The following is an 18,818-nucleotide window of genomic DNA, read 5'->3' on the forward strand; positions in this document are numbered from 1 at the left end:
GCACAAGAGCAGATTCTCCATGAAACTTGGACTTTGCATAAAAACCAGGCTGATTGAGAGCAGTGTGAGATCTGACAGGTCTGCTCTGAAAAAGGAATAGAGGAGAGAGGCTTTTTTTGTGTATGAGCATTAATCTGTCTGTCCAGCTGTAAAACACTGTTCCCTTCCATCATGTTTTCCATGTTACATACAAAATTATCCATAGTTCTTGTTTGTTTTTTATCGGTTAAGCACTGGGAACATTTGATCTTATCTTTCAATTTTGCTTCCCTTGTGCCTTTCACTTTAAAAAACATTAAAAGCATTAAAAAACAAAATGCCGACTCAGTCTTTCCCAGGCAACCAGAAGCATGAAAACAAATCTAATTGATGATTTTAATTATCGCAAAAACACTTAAGAATGAGCAATGAAAAATGTTTCATTAAATGGAATTCTAATTAAGACAGTGATGCACATGCTAATGATCAGGTGTGATCTTCAGTCTTTGGGCCTTTTGTTGATGCTGTTCTCTTAGTGAATTTTAAAATTTAGAAAAAAAAAGTTTTATTATAACTGCGAGTGCACACTGCCGGGTTTTAATGCAAACAAAATTAAATGTTGGAAGCTATCTTGTACAGAAAGAAACAATGCTTTCATGCTGAAATGTTATTAACAATCTACAGTATCATGATCAGCCTTTTTGGCATATCAGAACAAAGGTTTTAAAAAGTTTATTTGTATATATGGATTATGTTCTTAAAATCACCTCGGATGCTGTATATGAGAGGGGAGGCATTGACTATATCAGCATCTTGTCTGGATTGGATGAAGTGATTTGAGTTAATTTATTGCAGGTTAAGTTCATCCCAGTGCAGAGGGCCTTAACAAAGATTTATGCTCCACTAAAGCTCCTACCCAGAGTCAAAAGTGGAATTGAAAGGTGAACCAAAAAGGCCTTTTTTACCTGTGTATGATGGATAAAGAACTCCTGCAAAGCTGTTTTTAATTTTTTTAAATACCACATCTTTTTGGTCTGCTTGTATTTTGACCTTAGAAATATCAAGAGTATCAAAATCAGCCCTTTTCTGTTTTTCTAGAGGACCTCTTGAGAGGCCTAAATATGCTTTACAGCCAGAGAGTACAGAAACTCTGGCTATTTAGCTTAAGAAAGAAGTTAAGAGTTGACTGGATCAAGGTCTACAAGAGAATTCTGATAAAGGGCTCTTTAATTTAACTCCTCCCAAAAAATCCACCCCCCGCCTCCCCCCCGCAAAAAAGGCATAATAAGTTCCACTGGCCAGAAGTTCGAACTAAGTGAATTCAGACTGCAAATAAAGTGCCCTTTTTTCGATAGGCAGTAATTAACCATTAGAACAACTTACCTAGGGACATGGTAAATTCTCTGTAACTTCTCTAAATAATGATTGGATTGGATGCCTTTCTAAAATGTATTTTCTAGCTCATGCAGAAGTTATGGATCTGGTGAAATTCTCTGGTTTCTATGTGGGGCAAACTATATGAGTGCAATGCCCTTTTTCATCTTAAAATATCTGAAAGCCAGTGGTTGAGAGTTCTCAGCTCCTAACAGAACGGATGGGGATGTAAAATCTTTCTCAAAAAGAGATTTTTGTCTATGGCTATGTCTAGGTCACAGGGTTTTGTGAACAGAAGCTTTTGTCAGAAGATATCTTGTGACAAAACTTCTGTTGACAGATCACATCAAGAATGCCAAAGTGGATCGAAAGAGTAATCCTCTCTATTGACTGAGAGCAGCTGTACTGCGTGACTGCTCTATCGGCAAAACAGCAACGCGGAAGCAGAGCAGACAAAGTTGCCTGGTGCCCCAGAGGCCTTTTCTGTCAACAGAAGCTCCCCATCATCCTACCCCCAGAACATCCAGGCCAGCTGTTTGTCATCTGATCTCTGTCAACAGCAAAGTTCTTCCTCACAGCAAGCGGTGTACAGCTGTCAACAAAAGTGCTGCGTTCTGTCGAAGAAAGCATTGGGAATCTGGACACTGAGGGTTTTGTTGCTAAAAAGGACTTTTTGCCAACAAAACCCTCGAGTCTAGACATAGCCTATGATTGAAGCTACTGGTCCTGCTAATTATGGGGTGAGTAAATCCATTATACACTTAAGAATTCTAGTGGGAACCTTAGCGAAGGAGTCAGAGAGAACAGCAAAATAGCATAGCTTTCCTTCGTTTTTGGACTCGTGTTTGAATGAAGAGGGCTATGGACACCTAGTCCTCACATGCCAGCAGTTAACTTTTTTCTCCTGCTAAGTCTGATTCTAACATCCAAGACTTTGTGCACAAAGATTTTGCAAGTATCGGCACAGTAGCCGTGTTAGTCTGGATCTGTAACAGCAACGAAGGGTCCTGTGGCACCTTATAGACTAACAGAAAAGTTTCGAGCATGAGCTTTCGTGAGCACAGACTCACGATTTTGCAGTTCATCTCACACCCAGCCCTGTATTTTATTCATTGTTTTGTAAAGCGCCTGGCAGCTTCTTGGCTATAAGAGGCTTTATAAAACCATCGTCTTATATTCTGTGCTGTTAAAATAAAATTTCATATCACATGGTCTCAGTGTGAAGAAAAATGCCAGCACAAAGTATTTTAAAGCTGCTCCTACTTTGCATTCTACTAGATCAGATTGTGCCTAGGAAGAGAGGATACAAAAAGGCAGCATGTCAGATCTGATAAATTACTGCATGCTATTAGCTCACAGATGAAGGTGCTTAAAATAAAGTAACCCTTCTATACATAAATATCCATGGATGTCATTTCTTTATCCCGGGCTAAGGCTCTTTTAAGGTGTTTTTGTAGGAATGCCAACAATCATTAAAATAATTCACTGTGCAAAAGACCATCTGGAATTTGGGTGGCAAATGTGTAGCAGCCTTTGATTTGTGCTCACTCTTAAGATATGTTAAAGAAAAGTCTGCACCACACCAGACTAAATGTTATTTCTCTCTCTCGCTTCTTTTTTTTTAACCTTCAGTGACATTTACATGCTCATGAAAGAGAAGTGCTGATAGTATAAGCTACTGTCAGGCTTCATGTTGGCAGATTTCACCCGCCTGCTCCCTCTACCTATCTGTCTGTCCGTTTACTCAGTCCCCAAATGTCAGAACCATCTGATGTTCCAGTCCTAGGCCACCATGCAGTGCACCTCAGTGCTGGCCTGTATGCCTCCCTGCTCTTCCTCTCTGATCCCCATTACATACATGTCCCTGCCTGAGCTGGACTCCAGTCTCACCCTCCACAACCCCTGTTGTTGCAGCCCTGGATATAATAAATCACTGCTTGCTGTTATGCATGCACAGCTCAGTCTCCTCTCTATTTCAGTCATGGCCCCTTCAAGAGCAACACCTATCGCTCACTCTGACGAGCTGTGGCAGAGTGTGCTCTCATTTAGCGATGTGCAAAAACTGCACACAGCAAAGCCTTAGTTAATATCTGGTCCTAAAGAAACCCATGGGTTTAAGCTGAGCTTTCCTGTCCAGGTCTCTAATAATGATGTCAGACCTTTTAGGATAGTCCAGCATAGGCATAAATCACCACTGCAAATCAATGTTAGGTCTTCAATACCTAAAACGCCTGCCCCATCAAATTAGGGACAAACATATTTGTCCAATGTGGAATGTGACAGGAGTGAGTGGGGGGTGTCTGCAGACTCTGCACTTCCCAAGGACAAAGCATCAGTCTGCCTCTAAGGTACTATGAAGCGCTACACAGTAGTGTGCATGCAAACCCTTTGCCTCTACCGGATGGCCTCAGAACTGCTTACTTTTGTGTAATAGCCCCCCCGCACCCAGTAAACGTTGAAGAGCTTATCCTCCAGTTCACCTGGTACAGTCCTGAGCTTTTGCAGAAGGGAGATCTATATTTCAGTTTTCTTGCTCCCCTTGCTAGTGAACAGTAGTGCTGGTGAAGGGTACTAGATTGCTGTCTCATGTTATACCTAGAATAAAGCATGAGTAGTGGCAAGACAGTTTCCCCCTATATTGTTCCTCCACAGTACATGTGCCCTTCGCTTATGAAACCACAGGTGAAAGGGTAATTTGTTAGCTATCACCTACAGCCCCGAGTTAAAACCTCTCCAGAAATCAGCAACAATCTACACCCTAGCCTGGAAAATGACTCCTCCCTCTCACAGACCTTGGAAGGAAGGCCACTTCTTACTTACAAATAGCCCCTCAACCTGAAGCAAATGCTCATCAGTAACTACACAACACAAAACTGAAACACAAAGCCAGGAAATAATCCCTGCAACAAACCCCGCTGGCAAATCTGCTCATTTATCTACTCAAGCAACACCATCAAAGGACCTAACCATATCAGCCAAAGCATCAATGGCTCGTTCTTCTGCACATCTACGTATGAGACACATATAATCGTGTGCCAGCAATGCCCCTCTGCTATGTACATTGGACAAACTGGACTGTGTCTATGTAAAAGAATAAATGGACATAAATCAGATGTTAACAATGGTAACATGCAAACACCTTCAGTCACTTCAAAACACTTCAGGCTCCCTGAACACACAATAACAGATTTAAAAGTGGCCGTTCTTCAACAAAAACAGCTTCAAAAGCAAACTTCCAAGAGAAACTGCAGAGCTTCAATTCATTTGCAAACTTTGACACCAGAAATCTGGATTTCACAAATAACAAGCTATCCTGTGGCACCTTTAAGACTAATAAATAAATCCACTTCCTCAGATGAAAAAAAAAAAGTGGAGGAAACTCATAGGTTTGAATAGGAACTGGGACTGGCTGGCTCACTACAAAAGCAATTTTCCTTTTCTTGGTATTCATACACCCCATCAATTGTTGGGCATGAGCCACATCAACCCTGACTGAACTGGCCTCTTTAGCTTGTGTTTTCCACCGGATAAGGTAACGCCTTCTTTTCATGTGCTAGTATATTTATTCCTGCCTCTGTAATTTCCACTCCACATCTGACAAAGTGTGTTTTTGCCTACCAAAGCTTATGTCCAAATAAATCTGTCAGTCTTTCAAGTGACAAGGGGACTCCTTGTTATTTTAGCTAGGAATTTGATGTGAGCTCAGTCCCTGTTTTGTGCAAGCTTTTGGTTCTCTGCTGAGGCTGTCCACCTGTCTCCTGAGAACTAGACTGAGAACTATAAAAATCATTTTACTCCAGCCACCATTTGGCAGTCAATAACACCTTTGGTTGCCACGAAGATGAGGTGAATCTGAATAGGCAACCAGGCGGTTTTAAGCTCCTGCAACCAATCTTCTGACACCCTTCTTCTGCATGTAAAATTTTACCATTTCTCCCCAATCTAACATTTTGGACCCATTTTTATGTCCACTTTTTTTAAAAAACACACACACACTAACCCCACATCTGTTTGTCATCCATGTGTGCATTGAGGGTAAGGAGTTGTGATTATTGGCCTGTTTTCACTTAGGAGCAGAAATCAGAGAAGACAGAGAGTTGGAAAAATGGCTCTGTTGGTTGTATTCTGTGCTAGGACTTTGTGACGGTTTCCATTCGCACTACAGGCCCATCCTGTAGGAATGTGAGCACTACCAATTGGTGACAGTCCATTGTAGTTAATGGGAGGTAAAGGCTCTCACAGGACTGGCTCCTAATTACTGGAAACTTTGTTGAGTCAAGGGGAAACCAAGGCAACAGGACCTGGCCCTTTGCCCCAAAAGAGCAAAACAAACAATGTTCATGTTCATTAGGTGACTGAAAGAAAACTGCAGAGAGCCAAGCTGTACAGCATCCTGCCTGTGCATTTGAAGAATTGAATAAAAAAATTAAAAATAATGAGCTTGCAGTTCAAAGAACCCTTTTAATGTGCCTCAAGCCGTTTAACATAAGTAACTACAGGAATTCGCTGTTTAGCCACAATGGGTCACGTCAGTGCTGGGTTTCTCTTGATCTCCTGTTGAGTTGACAGCATGCCCTGCTCACTAGTCTTCTGCAAACATGAAGCAAGTGTTAACAGTTTTTCTCTTAATGAGCTCATCAGACAGGAGCACCAGTTAAAGAGAGGAGGTCAGAGACTCATGTTTAGCTGTCCAGGGTTCTCTTATTTCTGAATTCAACATGCAGACTTGTCCTGAATAGGAAACTTCTCCTGTCCTCTGCACCAGACTCGTCTCTCCCCAACACTTATGCACACTCTCTGCAAGAGCCTAAACTGGGGTGGGTTGGTTGAGCTCCATTGACTGCAATGGAACTATGCTGATTTACAGTTTGTGGATCACCAACAGAAACTAAATTCAAGCCAAACGGATGATAAAATATATGGTGGGTGACCTGCTGCTGTGTTTTTCCTCTGTGTGAGTTGTCTGCAAAGGAGCTGAGCATCTGGCTCAGCTCTCTCACACACAACCCATCTTTTTTTCCTCATGGAAAATATTTTAAAGTGAATAAATTATTTGGGGGTGGGGCTTCTGCTCCCACTAGATCACTGCATTGAAGCTACCCTCTTAGATGTCATCACACCTGGGTGAGGTGCAGGCCTGTCCACAGCACCATCCCCCCACAACATCCCAGACCTGACGCAGAACCCTCTTTGTATCCAGAGCTCTGTGACTGTGGATCTGTGGGGCAAAGCTGGGACTGATATGCAATGATCCCTGGAACTTTACTGAAAAGTCCCGGGTTGTATTCTCTCTGCCATAACTCTCTTCTGTACTGGTGAATACACTTCATACAGGATGTTAGTGGTAATTGCCATTGGGATAAGCACTCATACCATTAGAGGGGGTCCACTAATTTCAATGGCCCAGGACCTCTGCTGGCCTCTGAATTTCTGTGGTGTTTCAGTGCTAGATGCCCTGAATCTTGCCCAAGGAATAGAAAGCCCTGCACTTAAGATGGGTGAATTCAGTGGAAAACTCTGGAGCTTTCATTGCACCAGCCTGCCTGCCATATGCCTGGGACACTATCTGGGACTAAATTAAAAAGGAAACGCACGTGAGAGTAAAATGCTGTGCTGTATATATACTGAAATTAATAGCATCTCTGCTCCTGGCTACATCTCCCTTCTCTCCTGCAAGCCCCTCTCACACCCAGCTCAGATTGCCTTAGCACTCCCATTTCTCTCACACAAGAGGCATGCTGCACTTTCTTACCCCCACACTCCACTTCCATACATGAAGTACTCTCCTTGTGCACTGCTTAGCTCCTCCATATCTCTTTTCAAAACTTGCTCATTTGGTTCAGCCTCCCAGCACCGTCCCCACCCTCTGATCCAGCTTTGTTCCCTCAAATCTAAAATACAATCCCATCACTTATTAACATGTGGATGAATATTTTTTTGATCCATGGCTTGTTCCTGGGGAGTTTGCTGAAAGAACACAGACTTTGACATTTAAAATGCTTGAATTGGACACATTGGTAACATGGAATGTTTATTTTCCTAGAATGCATAAACTTAGTTGATAGGATTGGGTTTCAAGTATGAGGACATGCAATTATGAATTTGTTCTGGCCACATGCCAGTTTTATGGATTATATTTTTACCTGCATAGTTTCCCCTTGTGATTATAATTGGATACAGGGCTATTTTTCACTTCAGGCCAACTTTAACTTCACTGGAGGCAAGTACCTACAAAACAATCATTGATGGGTCATGTCAGAGTTATTTCTCTAAGTGCAATGGAGCTAAAGGGATGGATTTGCAGCACTGCTGAACAGCGACTGTCTTCCATCTCTAAGCTGAATGCATTTCAGCAGTGGATGAAGTCTTAGATATGCATAGAACCGATATATTCAGTGTCAAATCTTGAACACTTTAGTCCATCCTTATTCTGGCAGAAATCGATGGGTGTTTTGCCTGAACATGGAGTAAAAGCTAAAGGTCAAGTTCTGATACCTTTTTCACAGTGAGCAGTATTTTATTCTGCCAATAGTCCCATTTAAAGGTAGGAGATTATTTGTGACATGAATTATTGCCCATGGTGAGTAAGGGCGAAGTACTGAATAAAAACTTCAGGATCTGCAGTATGTATGGTTTACAAAGAGCATTTATATATAAATGCAAGATATTAAATTATGATTAATCAAATGTTATTTCTTATGATTTTAGTTGCCTCAGATCAGATCTCCTTCAACAAATTTCTGTAAGAAAGCAATTATTATTACTACTTCTACAATCATGCATCCTCCTTAGCTGTTACCTAAATCAATATCTGAGTAATTAAAATCCTATAGCCAAAGTCCTGGGCCTTCTTACTGGCATTTTTTTATCCGTAAACTCATCTCCTGCTCCTCTCCTTTCTTTAAGTTCTCTGTTGGTCTCGGGAGAAAGAGGGTCTGACTCCTTTTAATGACCTCAACTACAGATCATAGAAAATAGGGAGGGAGGCATTGGACACCAATGGGCACTGAGCCTGTGGTTGTTGGATATGATGATGATGATGATGATGAACTTCTGTTCAAATTATGTCAGCCAAATTATTTTTGCGGTTTCTCCCTACAGACTCAATCACCGCTCTCTAGGATTGTCATCCCTCCTTTGCTTCATTTTGCTCTGAACTTTGAGTAACTCCAGCAATCTGGTATTCTAAGTCCCCCAGTGATTTCCAGCTTTGCCTAGCTCTCTGTATAAATAGCATGACACATTTCCTAGTGTGTAATTCCCTCTGAGATCGTGGTGCCTGGAGAGGCCACGCTTAGGGAAAACTGCAAGCAATAGGGCAGACGATCACCGAAACTGGTGACTTATCTATAACTAGATTTGCAAAGCCAGTGGCCAAACAGCTTGTGTTATACTGCACTGGTTACCGAGACTCTATCCTGCCTTTGGATCCCATCCAGACCAGTCAAATCTAATATATTAAGAGATTACTGAAAACTTTATTCACCACAAAAAAGCAGTCAAGTAGCACTTTAAAGACTAACAAAATAATTTATTAGGTGAGCTTTCGTGGGACAGACCCACTTCTTCAGACCATAGCCATGTTCTTCAACTAACATCATATATGCCATCATGTGCGAACAATGCCCAGATGCTTTGTACATTCGACAGACTTTTAACTCCCTTAAACAAAGAGTTAAAGGGCAAAAAACAGACATCAAAACACTCCAGATCCACAAACCGGTTAGTCAACATTTTAATGGAGTGGGCCATTCTGTTAATGACTTAGGAATTTGCGTGTTACCGAAGAAAAAATCTCTCACCACTATTCAAAGGGAGACAGCTGAGCTGTCTTTTATGTTCAAATTCAGCATATTAACATGAGGTTTGAACTGGGATGGAAATTTTCTGAGTCACTATAGGGGCTCGTTTGCATATTTGGCGTAATCTAATTCCTGAACTTCTCTCCCCGCCTTCTACCCCTCTACTCTCTAATTTGCTCACCTTGATCATTTTTTTCCTGATTTGTCCTCCTTGATTACTGTTTTTGGTTCTCTGTGCCTTAAATATTGAGTCTGTTCTGGTATGGCTATGGGCTGAAGAAGTGGGTCTGTCCCACGAAAGCTCACCTAATAAATTATTTTGTTAGTCTTTAAAGTGCTACTTGACTGCCTTTTTGTTTTGATAGTATATAGACTAGCACGGCTCCCTCTCTTTTTTTATTCACCACAGTTAAAGTTGTACTAGCCGCAAAAGACTGGACACATTTCCCACCAGGTCAATTAATATTTCAGATCTTACCCCAAAAACGTACATATAACCAGCCCTTGTAAATGAAATCAAATATATTTATTAATAAAAGAAAAAAGAGGTTTATATCAGGGTAAGAGATAGATATACATACAAATGTGTATAACGTCCTTGGTTTAATTTCATAGCAGAGGTGGTACAACAGCTTATAAATGTTTTTACGGAATCAGTTTAAAAAATTAAAGAGGAAGTCTAGGTGCAGTGTTTGTACAAATTATCCCACAAGAATTCCAGGATAAATCCAGAGTAAACCTAGAGACCTCAGTCTTGTGGCTTACCCTTTCCCTGCCGAAGTTTAAGCAGAACTGAGATTAAAAAAGCATCAGGCCCAAAGCTTTCTTTATTGTTCTTTCATTGGCTCTTATTGACAGAAACTGTCACAGCAGAGCTTTCCTTGGATGAAGAATATTGTTCCTTTGAAGCTAATCTTCTGTTTTCTATGCAAGTAACTAGTTGTATTCATATAGATAAGGCAATTAATCACTTAAACTACCAAGACAGTTCATCATTGGATAAGCAGTTATGCTGAAGACAAGGTAAATAATATCTTACATTTCCTGCTGTCTCTTACATCTTTAATTTTAAGGTTAACTGAACCATCCTCATGCATCTATTACAATTTAAGGTGTGAAAAAGGAATTAGCTTCTACAAGCTAATCTGATTACATTGTTAACTTATAACAAGATATAGGTAAACACAGATATAATTAGCATCTACCCCTTGGTTCTCTAAAAATACAGGGAGACATATTAAAGAGTCTGGTCTACTTAACAAGACTTTGGCTACGTCTACACTAGCCCAAAACTTCGAAATGGCCATGCAAATGGACCTTTGGAAGTTTACTAATGAAGCGCTGAAATACATATTCAGCGCCTCATTAGAATGCGGGTGGCAACTTCGAAATCCCCTTATTCCTATCTGCTGATTTTGGGCTAGTGTAGGCACGGCCTTTGTGAATAATCTACAAAGATTGGCCCTGGTTACCATTTCAGTACCACCTGTTACATTGGTATAGATAATATACCAGTTGGTCAGGCTCTCAGGCCCTGTCTACACTACAAAAATAACTTTGAAGTTGCCTACTTCGAAGTATTACTTCAAAGTAACAGACTTCAAAGTTGAGCAAAGTTAAACTTGGAAGTAGGGCACTACTGCATTCCCGGGAATGGAGTAAGGACTTTGATGTTGGGCTCCCTTACTTCGAAGTTAGCTTCAAAGTAAGGGAAAAATGTGTGTAGACTCTCTGCTGGCTACTTTGAAGTAGTGACTAACTTCGAAGTTCACTTCAAAGTTAGTTCCTGCATGGACTCACTGTCTGTGTCACATGCTAATGCAATGTCTTTCCTGTCTGAGATACACTGGCCTTCCCTCTATTAGCCTCCTATGACCTGCAGTCTCCTTGCTTTGTACAATACTAATCTAATGCTTTCTATATTACCTTGAGACCTAAGGAAAATGCCCTCCAAGTCTGTTAGTGGAATGGATGCTCATGTGATTAAGATGCGGGGGATTCAGGAGGTCTGAGTTCATGTCCAGTTCTGCCAAAGATAGCCTCAGTGACGTCATGCAAATTGCTTAATGTCCCTGCACCTTAGTTCCTCCCTTTAAAATGGGGACAATAATAGTTCATTTCTTTCATCTTCTGTCTCTCTTGTCGATGTTCTTTGTAAATTCTCCTTTCACTTAGCAGGTGCCTAGAAAATAGACTCCACTTGGGTTGAGTATATACAAATAATAATTAATAGAAATACACTCCTTTCATTCTCAGATCCTTATCTGCTTTCTGGCTACAGTGATATCTGATATATAATATCACTAAAATAGTTCCTTTTTCATTTTTATTATTATTTATTGTTTAGTACAATACAACGCCCTGGAGGATGGCTTGCTTCCTACCCTATGGATTTTTCAGTCTAAATAGAAATCAAGCAACACAAACATAGGCTGCTCTTAAAAGACCAGAGAGGAGTTATCAAAAGGAAACAATGAAAATAATAGACTTAAATGTGTAGATATGTCATCATCACAGGGTGATATACACACACACGAACCTCATAAAGATGAAATTTGTGCTTCCTCTGTAGCTCCCTTGACATCTGACACTGAACACACACAAGGAGCTAAACTGGTGAGTAAGATGGTGTCCTTTTCACAGTCACTTTTGAGACCAGAACCACTTTAACATTTTGAATTAGAGTATTGGCTCTTTCATCATTAGAGATAGCAAATTTCCCACTAAAGAATAACAGAGCACCAGGTCACACACCACATGTTTTATCATCCATTTAGCTTGAACTTGTCTGGTGAGCCACAAACTATTTAGGGTCTATGTACTATTCTGCCAAATGCAGTTATCACAGAGTGTTATTAGCTTTTTAAAGTCTATTCCCTCACATTAATGTTAATCATTCTAACTGCTGTATAATATTTGTATTACATTCCAAGGTTATATGCAAAGAAGTACTTAAGAGACTTAGCTCAGTTTTTTCTTGCACGTTTCTTCTCACTTTGTAATCTAGTCTACCTTCTCATATTCCCTTAAAGAAAACAGCAGTGATTATGTAACACTATTTACATTTTCATTTGGTTAGAGTAAGTTGTTAAATGGTTAATAAATTTGGTTTGGGCTTCTTTTATGTATCCTATCAATTCTATGATCACTTCTCTTTAAGACTAAATGAGCACAGTTAATTCTAATACTTCTTTATAGACTTGATTAACTTGTCAGCATCAGCCTAGTTTAGTTTCCTTCATTTAATCATTCAGCAAGAATGAAAAAAGTCTACAAAAATGTTCTTTATTAAAAGGACACACAGCTTAGTTTAGTTTGAAATCCTGTCAAGGCTTGCAAACGGGAACATCCTTTTTCTTTTGAATTTTATTACTGATTAATAAATTACTGTTGTTATTCTAGTGAAGCCTGAAGATGGGTCGGAGTCACAATGTTTGGATCTGGAATCTTATTTCAACTGCTCCAAAGCTCCAGAATAATGCAAAGTTTTAGTGGGGACATGAAAACCACAGATTGATTCAGTGTCCATGACAGTCAATAGCATAAGTCTTCATTGTCTGAGCTGTGGGGTTAGATCAGGCCTCAAGTTCAGTTAGGCCAAAAGACTAGTACATCTATGGCATCCATCTGTCTGATATTGGAGTATTGCATCCAGTTCTGGGGTACACATTTCTATAAAGATGCTTAAAAAATGGAGGGAGCAGAGAAGAATCATAAAAGTGATTCAGGATGGGGGGAAAAGAGACTTACTATGAAATATCTTAGGAGCTCCAGCTGATTGCCTTGTCACAGGAGATAAAGTTGACTTGATTACAGTGTACTAGTATCATTACAGGGAGAAAGTAGCAAAGAGTTTTTTTTTATTCTAGTGAATAAAACATAACAAAAACCAATGTCGAAAGCCAGACAAATTCAAATTAAAAATAAGGGCGCATTTTAACACTAAGGGCGTTCACCCTTGAGAGAAAATGTCTTAGCAAAGTGTTGGCTCTTTCATGTCTTGAAGGTTTCAAATCAAGACACACCTTTAGACAAACACAAATTACTGGGCATTAAACAGTGGTAATCAGATGAAATTCTATGGCCTATGATATAGAGGAGGGTAGAGTAGACCATCTAATGATTCTTTCTGGCTTTGAAATCCAAAGAGTGATATGAGCTAAGAACAAAGACCCTTACCTGCATGAGAATGCCAGACTATATCTTGCTGAGGCTGAGCTGGTGAACATCTGGTCCACAAGCTTCTTCTTAATGTGGTTTGGTGAATCCATGGTGCAAAATAGGGCTGAGCAGAATGTGCTAGTGTGTTCATAGTTGTACTGGTTCCAATACCCTTTCCCAGCAGGGAAGGTTTCCTCAACAGGCCAGCCTCATGATAGTTCGTGTTCCTGATGTTGCTTCCTGGGGACCTGCACTGGACATCATCTAATCAGTACCAACACCTCCAGCCTGCAAAAACGGAATTGCAGGCAAAATCTGAAAATTAAAGATGCTTTAAAGATGTGCATCTGGTAGCTCATACTTAGGGCTGGTCTTAGGGAAAATAACACCCTGAGCAAATTTGCATTTTGGTGCCTCTGGACCCCATGGTCATGCTGCCCCCCCATAGCCTCTGGTCCCCCAAAGGGTCTGTAGTCTCAACCTACCCCCAGTCCCTGCACCTCTCTCCCTGAAATTTGTCCTCTTTGTCCCTAATGCCTGCACCACCCTCCTGTGCCCCAACCATAGGTGCTGGGGGAGCTGCAGCACTCCCTGACTTGAAGGAGTTTCCATTATATACAGGATTTACAGTTCGGAGCAGTGTTTCTCAGCACCCCCACTCTACAAATAGTTCCCATGCCCCTGGCTCCAACCCCTGAAGTGTGCCCCATCCACTGCTACACTCTGATCACCTGTGCACCTACCCCATATAATCTTCACTCCTAGCCCCTGCATCTTTCTTGTGCCACAACCCCTATACTGTGCACCTTTCACTCCTACCCCTCCCTGCACCTCCATCCCGTCTTGCAGCCCCTGCACTGTGCCCCCTTCACTCGTACCACTGCACTTCCTCTGCAACTAACCCCTTAGTCCATGGTAATGTCACTATAATTTTGAATGAGAAGGGCCAGTACAGCCTCCCTCTATGGTCCTGTGCTCTGAATTGTGTACAAGTGTGACTTTTATATCTGAAAAATGACTTGTTCTACATGTGAGGTGTATGTCTTCTACATTTTCTGATATTTGAATTAGAAAATGTATTTAAGATAGTTGTAAATATTTTATTTTCTCTCTGAGCCACATTTCCCCTCTAAAATACATCTGCCAGTTGCCAGAATTGTGTGTTTAGAGCAGGAGAGTGACCAATGACCTGAACACAGGAATGTGATTAGGAACTGCTGAGATCTAATACCAGCCTGTCATAGTTTAGAGCAGGTCACTTAATCCCAGCCTCAGTTTCCTAACATGGGGATAAAAAAGCTATAAGCCCCAGTCCTGTGTTGACACCACATGAGTCTCATTGCAAAAGCTAGGCCTTAGCTGCTTTACCACACTGAAGTGTGGTGAGGGTTTATTAGTTCATGTTTGGAATTCACTTTAAAAAGTGCAAAGCATCATTATTTATATCTTTGGTCCATGTTTTCTGAAGGGGATACACTGTTCTTCCTATATACCACAGAGATATCCCCAAATTTTTGTACCTGCCAGAAGAAATGCACATACATCCTCCTGTGCTCATATGTCCAAGTTTTGGAATGTAAAAATGAACTGAGCCTGATATGCTTCAGACCATATTAAAACCAAATTACTAATAAACATTTTCACTGATGTCCTGTGAGATTTAAAGGAACAAAATCAGAGAGACTTTCTCCTTAAAATCAAGAAAATAAATATACCTAGACATAGTTCATCCATTCCTTCTTAATGACTATAATTACTGCATTGCTGAGTGCATGCCAACAGTCTTTTAAGGACCCAGGTGAAGGGCCTGTAAACACAGCTGAGAAATCATGGCACTTCTCATCAGAACTGCTCATGAATATTTATGGACAATGCCTAGATAAATGTGAAGGGACACTGTCAAGATAGAAACCAGGAGTTGGATCCTGAAAGGTGCTGAGAGACTAACTCCAATTCATAACTCCACTTTACTCCATGCTATTTATACTGCTGATTTATTATATTTCACTCATCTTGGGCAATATAACTAAATTGCTCAATTTCTTTTTTTGTTTATAGATGAGATGGGCTGAAATCAACACCTTAATCTAAATCTTATATTGGCAAAGGAAAGATGAATTAGAGATGATTTAAAGCCTTTTTCAACTCTAATGTCTACGATTCTGTGACATCTTTGATAATTTTTAATTTCATTGTAAGGGAGTGAAAGAAAGGCCTGGCAGTGCAGGGGTTAAACAGAGCCTGTTTGCCCAATGAGCCCCACCCCATTTCACCTGCAGCCGGCGTCAGGCCTGGAAGCAGGATAAAAGGAGAGAAGCCAGCCCAGTTCAGGGGTGACCAGCAAAGAGGCACTAGCTAACCCTAGTACTCCTAGGGCCTGAGCCAGAGCTGCTGCTGGGTTGGTCACTGGAGGACACAGCCTCCAAACCCTCCCCTAGGCTAAAAGGAGGGGGGAGATTCCCAGGGAATTTTCCCTCTAAAGAGGGGAAACTAGATGCAGGGCTACCCCCCAATCTAACAGTCAATAATTTGTCATTTCTTTAATAACCTCACCTTCTTCCTATCAGTTGGCTTCTAGTAAAGTTAATCATCATGCTGCAGCCTTTCTGTGGGTGATGTGAAATTAATTATGACTGCAGCAAACTAGGAACATTTGGAAAGTGATTAATTGAAACCAACATCCTTTATGGGTAGGTGCATGCTGTCACAGATTCTCAGGTATCCATGCTATTGTAAGGCCAACAGACCTGGGTTGCTGGCCCCAGGGACAGAACCTGCAATCATAGGGCCTAAAGCCTAGTGCTTTACTGCATGAGCTGAAGGCCAGCTGGCTCTCAGCCTAGGCCATAGAGCAGAGACTTCACTCACCCTAGCATGAGGTCTCAGTGCATCTGGGTACTACATGACCCCCAGGCTGAGGAAGCACATCCTGAGCTTCTGAGACCTTCAAGTAGCTCATCCTGGACAAGCTGCTGGTTTTAACAGTGGCACACCCAGGTTACCAGCACTAGTAATAGAACCTGTGATCATAGGGGCTAAAGCCCAGAGCTGTACCCCATGAGCTAAATGCCAACTGGCTCTCAGCCTAAGCTGTAGAGCAGTGACTTCACTCACACTCGTATGAGGTGTCAGTGCCTCTGGATACTATGCTATGCAGCAGTAAAGCACTCTGGATAGACTGCAAGCATGGAACACATGCCATCAATAATTTAGAATCCATTAAACTAATCCACAGCTACATCATTTTGTCCCAGAGAAGAAATCTTAAGATCCTAGAAGAGAGAGAATGGCAAAGTTTCACATACCCATACGGGGAAACCTAGAGCCACCCAACAATCAAATTATGAGCAGCAGAGCCAGAAAATCACCCTCGTGGAGATGGGAAATCAACAGCAGTTCTTATGCTGAAGCCCTCATTCAGAATTCATCTTGAAACAAAAGAATACTAGCCTGTCCTGTTCAGTGGATGAATAATTTATAGGCAAGCAGCAGGAATACCCAATCAGCTGATTACATGCAACTGTTCTGATAAGGGCATAGGCACAATAGCCGGTCTCCACAGGGGGACCCCTTTGCCAGTTCAGCTTCATAATGCTGATGGATGCTGGCTGACTCCCATCCTTTTCTCTACCCTTTGCCTCTGTTTTGAAAGGTTACCGCCTCTCTTGCCTTCTCCATCCCGCCACAATGATAGAGGTTAAGTATGGATAAGAAAGGCAATTAAAACAAATCCGTCACATGTTTGTTATTCTGATGTGTCATACTATATTCCCAGTCTGGTGTGAGCTGACATTGTAAGATGCCAATTGAAATTCTTCACTGTTGACAGCTCATGACTAATATGGCCATTTTCATTACATGTTCCCCAGAATGTAGCAAGGATGAATGCATATTAAACTAGAAATTTGGCAGGCTCTAAGGCCAGGACAGCCTCAAAGTTTGCTGCATTCAGCACCACATTGGCAACAAGACAGCAGCCTGTAGAACCACTACCTGGTTTGCATAAAATGGAGTCAGTGCCCAAATCCAGCCAAAATAGCTGCCATCCTTTCAAGGCACATGCTAGCCACAAAGCACATGGGTCACCCCACAACACACTGAGTTCACAGAGTGCAGCAGCCATCCTACCACCAGCAGTACATGCTTTACCTCCTCCTGACAGAAGAGGAATTGCTCTGCATAAAGACTCCAGCAGACTGCCCAGAGGGTAATGGCAAGTTCAGATGAGGCCTTTGTCTGCTGACCAGATGTGGCGGAATGTGATCACAGAAGACCCCTGTGGGATGTTCCTTGGTGTGCCAATCATGCCATTGATCCCCACCTTGTTGCTCACTGGGGCTCCCCCACCATTCTGTCCTGCTGAGCCACATCCTCTGCTCTCCTCCAGCCAAGGCACGGAGTTGGGATTTCAGCACCCCTACAGAGCAATGCAGACACGGCTTAACCACAGCTTGGGGTTGAAGCAGTTCTAGGGCAGAGCACTCAGGAAACCAATTTCCAAAAAGAACCAAAACCTCAACTAAATTTCTCTCTCTCCATGCGAAAGCTTTGCACAGGGAGGGGTCATTAGGTAAGCCCTCTTGATCTATGTAAGGGAGATCTGAGGAGTGGTAGCACTCTCTCCACAGGTAATAACAATTTACATTGTGTTTGATTATAAACAAAAGAATGTTTCTTAAGCAAAACGGTAGGTTTTAGGTAGTTATAGATAAGGACAAGCAGATCAAAATGAGTTATCAAATAAAAGAGACAATGCATAGTTAATTCTATTCTTGTGAGTTCTTACCCTCAATAGTTGTTTTTAGATCTGATGAAATCTTCAGGTCAAAAATAATCTTATCCTGATCTGGATGTCCAGCAAAGGTCTCTGTCTTTCTTAGGGTGTGTCAGGCAATTTCTAGTTCAGGCTGGAGACAAAGATGAAGCAAGACAAAGACAAAAGATTAAGCAGGCTGGACACAAAAGATGGAGGGGCCCCAGGGTCTCTTTATATCTTTCCCCTGTGCAGGGAATTCTGTTCTTCTCTTTACCTAACAGTCTACTCCAAGATAGAGACTGTCACATGAGCAGGTCATCTGTTCAAGTCCTTTTTAGGCAATCAGCCACTGCCTGTCTGCTGGATTGCATGTTCATAGACAAGTTCCTGAGAGGTGGATGGATACACATTAAGTTGTTTAAGTAGTCACAAGCCATAATCTCACAATATGGTAGCCACATCTCAGGTATTCACAAAGGCAAACATTTGGAATACAAATATGTAGCCACTCCTTATAACTTCAGCTACAAAAAATGACATATGCACAAAAGTAGAAAAGCAGTCATGTAGCACTTCAAAGACTATCAAAATAATTGGTTAGGTGAAAAGCTTTCATGGGACAGATCCACTTCTTCAGATCTGGAAATTCTCATAGTTTATCAGAAATTCTTAGAATTTCCAGATCTAAAGAAGTGGGTCTGTCCTACCAAAGCTCATCACCTAATAAAATTAGCGTGATACTCTTG

At 41.4% G+C, this 18,818-nt stretch overlaps 1 long non-coding RNA gene across 1 annotated transcript in view; it reads right to left on the bottom strand.

The window, feature by feature from the left end:
- Nucleotides 1-18,308, bottom strand: part of LOC142015314 (uncharacterized) — a 34,134-nt gene extending 15,826 nt beyond the window's left edge. The window contains exons 1-2 of the long non-coding RNA XR_012646122.1: nt 18,103-18,308; nt 13,335-13,604 (exon numbers count right to left, since the gene is read on the bottom strand). This is a non-coding gene — a long non-coding RNA (uncharacterized LOC142015314). The remainder of the gene's footprint in view (nt 1-13,334; nt 13,605-18,102) is intronic.
- Between the last annotated feature and the right edge of the window lie 510 nt (nt 18,309-18,818).

Source organism: Carettochelys insculpta, chromosome 6 (genome assembly GCF_033958435.1).
Source record: "Carettochelys insculpta isolate YL-2023 chromosome 6, ASM3395843v1, whole genome shotgun sequence".
In the NCBI taxonomy this organism is placed as follows: Eukaryota; Metazoa; Chordata; order Testudines; family Carettochelyidae; genus Carettochelys; species Carettochelys insculpta.